General features: G+C 45.8%; 1 protein-coding gene across 1 annotated transcript in view; it reads right to left on the bottom strand.

The window, feature by feature from the left end:
- The window catches only part of NAGA (alpha-N-acetylgalactosaminidase), a 69940-nt gene extending 63989 nt beyond the window's left edge, over positions 1-5951 (bottom strand). Inside the window, exon 1 of the mRNA XM_077448973.1 lies at positions 5803-5951. The gene's annotated coding sequence lies outside the window, so the exon portion shown is untranslated. The remainder of the gene's footprint in view (positions 1-5802) is intronic.
- Positions 5952-6778: the final 827 nt, after the last annotated feature.

The raw sequence follows: 6778 nt of genomic DNA on the forward strand, positions 1-6778 counted from the left end.
ATTGTCCACTTGCCACGTCACTTGCCACAAGTTGGGGATTGTCCACTTGCCACAAGTTGGGGATTGTCCACTTGCCACAAGTTGGGGATTGTCCACTTGCCACAAGTTGGGGATTGTCCACTTGCCACGTCACTTGCCACGTCACCTGCCACGTTACTTGCCACGAGATGTGGATTGTCCACTTTCCACATCACCTGCCATGCCACCTGCCACAAGTTGTGGATTGTCCACTTGCCATGTCACCAGCCACATCACCTGCCACAAGTTGTGGATTGTCCACTTGCCACGTGACTTGCCACATCACCTGCCATGTCACTTGCCACATCACCTGCCACAAGTTGTGGATTGTCCACTTGCCACGTCACTTGCCACATCACCTGCCACGTCACTTGCCACAAGTTTTGGATTGTCCACCTGCCACAAGTTGGGGATTGTCCACTTGCCACGTCACTTGTCACAAGATGTGGATTGTCCACTTTCCATGTCACCTGCCATGCCACCTGCCACAAGCTGTGGATTGTCCACTTGCCACGTTACCAGCCACATCGCCTGCCACAAGTTGTGGATTGCCCACTTGCCACATCACCTGCCACGTCACCTGCCACAAGTTGTGGATTGTCCACTTGCCGCGTCACCTGCCACGTCACTTGCCACAAGTTGTGGATTGTCCACTTGCCACGTCACCTGCCACATCACCTGTCACAAGTTTTGGATTGTCCACTTGCCACGTCACCTGCCACGTCACCTGCCACAAGTTGGGGATTGTCCACTTGCCACATCACCTGCCACGTCACTTGCCACAAGTTGTGGATTGTCCACTTGCCACGTCACTTGCCACGTCACCTGCCACGTCACTTGTCACAAGATGTGGATTGTCCACTTTCCATGTCACCTGCCACAAGCTGTGGATTGTCCACTTGCCACGTCACCAGCCACATCACCTGACACAAGTTGTGGATTGTCCACTTTCCACGTCACTTGCCACGTCCCCTGCCACAAGTGGATTGTCCACTTGCCACGTCACATGCCAGTCACCTGCCACAAGTTGTGGATTTTCCACTTACCACGTCACCTGCCAGGTCACTTGCCGCGTCACCTGCCACAAGTTGTGGATTGTCCACTTGCCACATCACTTGCCACCTGCCATGTCACTTGCCACAAGTCGTGGATTGTCCACTTGCCACGTCACTTGCCACCTGCCATGTCACTTGCCACAAGTTGTGGATTGTCCACTTGCAATTGCAATTGTTTAAAATATTTTTCTAATCGTTTTTCATCATTTGCAATCATTTTTGAGATTTTTAATGTAAAAAAAAAAAAAAAGTCACCTTTAAAAACGCTTAAAAACAAAAACGTGGTAGCAGCGTTTTGCCGCGTTTTGCGTCTGAAACGTGGAAACTTTTACGTCTGAACCCATTTTTTTGCTTCTGGAAAAACGAGGTTAAAACGCAACTGCATAAAAACGGCAAAAAAATAGACTGTGTGCATGGACACATAGGATAACATTGAATGAGTTCAGGAGCAGTTGAAAAAAAAGTGTCCAACTGCCTCTGAACACGCGTTTAACTGCGTCTCATCTGAAAAGGAAGGAGAGATTTTTCACAATAAATGCTTGCTAAAAACAAACCTGATTTACAGGCTTGTAGCAGAAAACAGGGAAAATTACATGACCCAACCCGACCTCCTAGTACTGTACCTTGTGCAAAAAGTCACATGCTACTCTGCACTCTTGAGCAGGATGTTATGTTGACAGGTGGTGTGATGTTATGAGATGTTAGCACAATCTTAAGGTTTCTTTTGCGAGATGCAACAAAAATTAGACTGGTATATAAAATATAATATTGTTTTAGAAACTGGGTGACATGAGGTCAAAAATTAGGTACTGCATCCCATCAATACTTTTTGAAAATATAATAATGTAACACAAGTGCATTTGCAAGCGAGTTAATCAGTTCAAAGTTCCCATTGCCAACCCACTGCCAATTAATTTCTACTTAAAGTAGGATTCCAAGGTGATCTCTGGCCAGGTGAAAGACCTAACCCCACTGGTGTCATGCCCCAGACCTCCTTAATGCTGTTTTACAACCTTATTTTTGTATTCTTATGCACAATTCATAACCATAGGTGAGGAAAGGGACACAGTACCTTGCTACTGGACCTATTCGTATATAAATGTTGAGCTCCCTGTTTAAATCACCCACAACAAGGATCAAGGAATACTATACATTGGTTCACAGAAGCCTTGCTCGTACCTCTGTGAATAAATGGAGCAAAAACAGGTAAAGGAGCACCAATTAAGGGTGATCAGACCAAAGCAGCCTGGAAATAGGTATACTGTATGCATCTTTCCTTACACAGGTTAGTAAAACAGATCTTAGGAGAGGGAGGGGGCAGTTACATAGTAGGTAAGGTCGAAAAAAGATACAAGTCCATCAAGTCCAACCTATGTGTGTGATTATATGGCAGTATTACATTGTATATCCCTTTATGTTGCGGTCGTAGCTAATAGTTTATCGAAACCATCGATGCACCTCGTTGAGACCACTGCCTGTGGAAGGGAATTCCACATCCTTGCCGCTCTTACAGTAAAGAACTCTCTACGTAGTTTAAGGTTAAACCTCTTTTCTTCTAATTTTAATGTCTTGTTAAACTCCCTTCCGCAAAAAAGTTTTATCCCTATTGTGGGGTCACTAGTATGGCATTTGTACATTGAAATCATATCCCCTCAAGCGTCTCTTCTCCAGAGAGAATAAGTTCAGTGCTTGCAGCAACCCTTCTTCATAACTAATATCCTCCAGACCCTTTATTAGCTTTGTTGCCCTTCTTTGTACTCACTCCATTATCAGTACACCTTTCCTGAGAACTGGTGCGCAGAACTGGACAGCATAGTCCAGGTGCAGCCGGACCAGGGTCCTGTAAAGCAGGAAAATTATAATTTTATCTCTGGAATGAAACCCCTTTTTAATGCATGACAATATTCTGTTTGCTTTGTTAGCAGCAGCTTGGCATTGAATGTCATTGCTGAGCCTATCATCTAGGATCCAGGTCCTTTTCCATCCTAGATTGCCCCAGAGGTTCTCCCCCCAGTGTATAGATTGTATTCATATTTTTGCCACCCAAATGCATTAATTTTACATTGAACCTCATTTGCCATGTAGTTGCCCACCCCATTCATTTGTTCAGATCTATTTGCAAGGTTTCCACATCCTGCAGAGAAGTTATTGCCCTGCTTAGCTTAGTATCATCCACAAATACAGAGATTGAACTGTTTAACCCATCTGCCAGGTCGTTTATGAACAAATTAAACATGATTGGTCCAAGCACAGAACCCTGGGGGACCCCACTTTCCAGCCCTGACCATTCTGAGTACTCCCTATTTATCACCACCCTCTGAACTCGCCTTTGTAGCCAGTTTTCAATCTATGGTCCATGCCAACGGACCTTATTTTGTACAGTAAACGTTTATGGGGAACTGTGTCAAATGCTTTTGTAAAATCCAGATACACCACGTCTAAAAGTCCATGACTTTTGTTCAGTTAAGCCATCCAGGACTTTTGTTCTTTGTTTAACCGCTTGAGATCCGCGCTATAGCCGAATGACGGCTACAGCGCGGACCTGCTTTGCCGGGACTACGTCGACGCGCTCTGTGATCAGCGAGTCTATGAGACTCGCCTGATCATAGATCGGAGCAAGGGGTCGATCCCGACCCCTTACCACGTGATCAGCTGTCAGCCAATGACAGCTGATCATGTGATCTCAACAGAGCCGGTAATCGGCTATTTTTCCTCCTCACGCTGACAGCGCGAGAAGAAAAAAAAAAGCCGATCACCGGCGGCCGTGAGAGGGACTTCAGTCCCGATCACGGCCAAGTCATCAGTGCCCACCTGCCCCCTGCCAGTGCAACCTAATTAAAGTAAAAGTGTCACCCATCAGTACCACCCCTTAGTGCCCATAGTGCCACCCATTAGTGCCCATAGTGCCACCCATCAGTGCCCACAATCTGCCTCAACAACAGTGCTGCACCTCATATGCCACATATCCGTGCCCATCAGTGTCATCTACCAGTGCCCAGCAGTGCCACCTATCAGTGGTACCACACTACATTCATTGTCAAGCTATTTTTAACGTTAATATTTGGCTGTAATTCTCTTTAGGTTCACAGAAGTACTCCGTACTCCTGTGAACCCAAGTCATGTGACAACAGGCTATTTCTTGCCGTCAGCAGAGGACAGAGCTATGCCAGGCTCAGGGGGGATCCAGACAATATTGTCAGTATCTACCTGGCTGCCTGATTAACAGCTGGCTCTGCCTTTCTGTGTGCGGGAGTCAAAACTAGCCAAACACACTCTGCAGCTTAGCACTACATATTTGTTGTGAGATATAAAAGAAAATTCCACAATCAGATTTTAACCTGTGTGAGCTTGAGGAATTATATCCATTTAAAAAAAAATATATAAAAATAAAAAAATAAAAATAAAAATAAAATTGTGCCTGAAGAAAGGTAGTGGAGGCACCAGTAATGGGAATAAAGGAAGACGAAAGGTATAGTGAAAAATCTGGATGGCCGTACTCCCATAAAAATTTTATTGAGCCATAATAGAAAATCAACAATTCATACAGCAACGGGGGGAGAAATACAGCACAGCTAGTGCGTTTCACACCTTCCCTGGTGTTTAGTCATAGGCTATGACAAAGCACCAGGGAAGGTGTGAAACGCTTTAGTGTGCTGTATATCTAACCCCATTGCTGTATGGATTGTTTTCTATTATGGATCAATAAAAGGTGACTTTATGGGAGTGCATCCATGCAGATTTTTCACTATATGCTTCCAGATGCATGCAGGGCTAGCACCCTTTCTATTTGTAAAGGTAGTGGAGTAGAGGGATTTTGTTACCTGGAGCAGTGTATTTCGTATTTTTGTATTTTGGTGGAGACCCCAGCGGCCGGCTGAAAGGTGGCGGGGACCCCAGCGGCCGGCTGAAAGGTGGCGGGGACCCCAGCGGCCGGCTGAAAGGTGGCGGGGACCCCAGCGGCCGGCTGAAAGGTGGTGGAGCACACCTGCTGCAGCTCTCAGCAAAGTAAATACTGTATGTTTCTTGTAAATCTAAGATAAATAAGGAAATAGAGAATCTAACAGCAAGCATCACTTACTAATAAAGGCAACAGAAACAATTATCCAAGATGAACAGGGGTCGTAATGCCAGACTGACCAGAGATGCATGCAGCCTGAGACTCTACTTGCTGGTCTCCACCCAAAACTGATAAATAGGGATGAGCTCAGGCGTGTTCGCATGCTCCACGTGCACAGCCCGCAAGGAAGTCGGAGCAGCATTGCGCTAATCACAGGTAGTGAGACACTGCCCGATCTTTGCAGCCGTGCACCGTGGTCAATGTCTCGCCGCCTGCGATTAGCGAATCTCTGCACCGACTTCCTGGCGGGCTCTGCACGTGGACCATACGAAGACACACGAGCTCATCCTTACTGATAATCACTCAGACCCTGAAAAAAAAAAAAATGCAGATTTCTAACACTGGTTACCCCATCTTACACAGGAGTTGTGCACAGCATGTGTGTCCTAAAACCACATTTTATGGGAATATAGGGGTGATGTCCTCCTTCCTTGGACTACACCTTTCCAAAGCACTGCTATTTCAATGACAGCAAAGCTGATCTGTAGAGACATGACTTGCTACAAAGATATCTATTTTCATTCATAAATATATACACAAATATTTACATTACAAAACAACTAGAACAGGAGAAGCCACAAAAAGGAAAGAAGTTTAGTGCAAAAAGAATACCTTATACAATGCAGCCGGCTCCTTCCACCAACACTAATGTAAGTAATGAGAACACTTCCACACCAGGAACTGAGATCACATGACTGCAGCTACAACCACTTCCTACATACACAGGCATGGCTTGTGATTGTTTAGTTATAGGGAGAAGTTGCCTCACTGCTGCCACCTACTGTACACATCAAATAATGCACCGACCTTATGTAATTTTTGAGCAGAAACTGGTAGAAGGAGCATGTTCAGACAAAGTCTGGAGTACCTGCAATCAGTGATCTTAGCTGTAATTTTTCTAGTGGAGGTTAAAGCTAAACTCTGGGGGGAAAAAACATTTTTGCACGTTTTCCATGTACCATCAAAGTTCCTCTAGTTATGTGTCTCCCATGTGTGGCTGGCGGCTCCATTAGTTAAAACCAGGGCTTTTTTTTCTCAGAGAAAAGGTGCAGGAACTTTCCCTCCCCAGCCAACTTCCCGCCCCCAACCATGCCCAAACTCCACCCCCAACCATGCCTTCCTTAGGGTAGAGAAGTACAATGGCACCAAATAATGGTAATAAGTAGAAATCCCCCTTTGCCAGCTCTCCTCTCTACACAAATCTCCCCCTTTCCTAGTTCTCATCTCTGCACAAATCTCCCCCATTCCCAGTTCTCTCTGCACAAATCTCCCCCTTTCCCACCTCTCCTCTCTGCACAAATCTCCCCCTTTCCCAGCTCTCCTCTCTGCACAAATCTCCTCATTTCCCACCTCTCTCTGCACAAATCTCCCCCTTTCCCATGTCTTCCCTTTCCCAGGTCTCCTCTCTGCACAAATCTCCCCTTTCCCAGTTCTCCTCTCTGCACAAATCACCCCCTTTCCCAGTTCTCATCTCTGCACAAATCTCCCCCATTCCTAGTTCTCTCTGCATAAATCTCCCCCTTTCCCAGTTCTTCTTTCTATACAAATCTCCCCCTTTCCCAGCTCTTCTCTCTGCACAAATCTCCCC

Source organism: Lithobates pipiens, unplaced genomic scaffold (assembly GCF_037356315.1).
Source record: "Lithobates pipiens isolate NorthernLeopardFrog02 unplaced genomic scaffold, aLitPip1_a1.2 Scaffold_22, whole genome shotgun sequence".
NCBI lineage: Eukaryota > Metazoa > Chordata > Amphibia > Anura > Ranidae > Lithobates > Lithobates pipiens.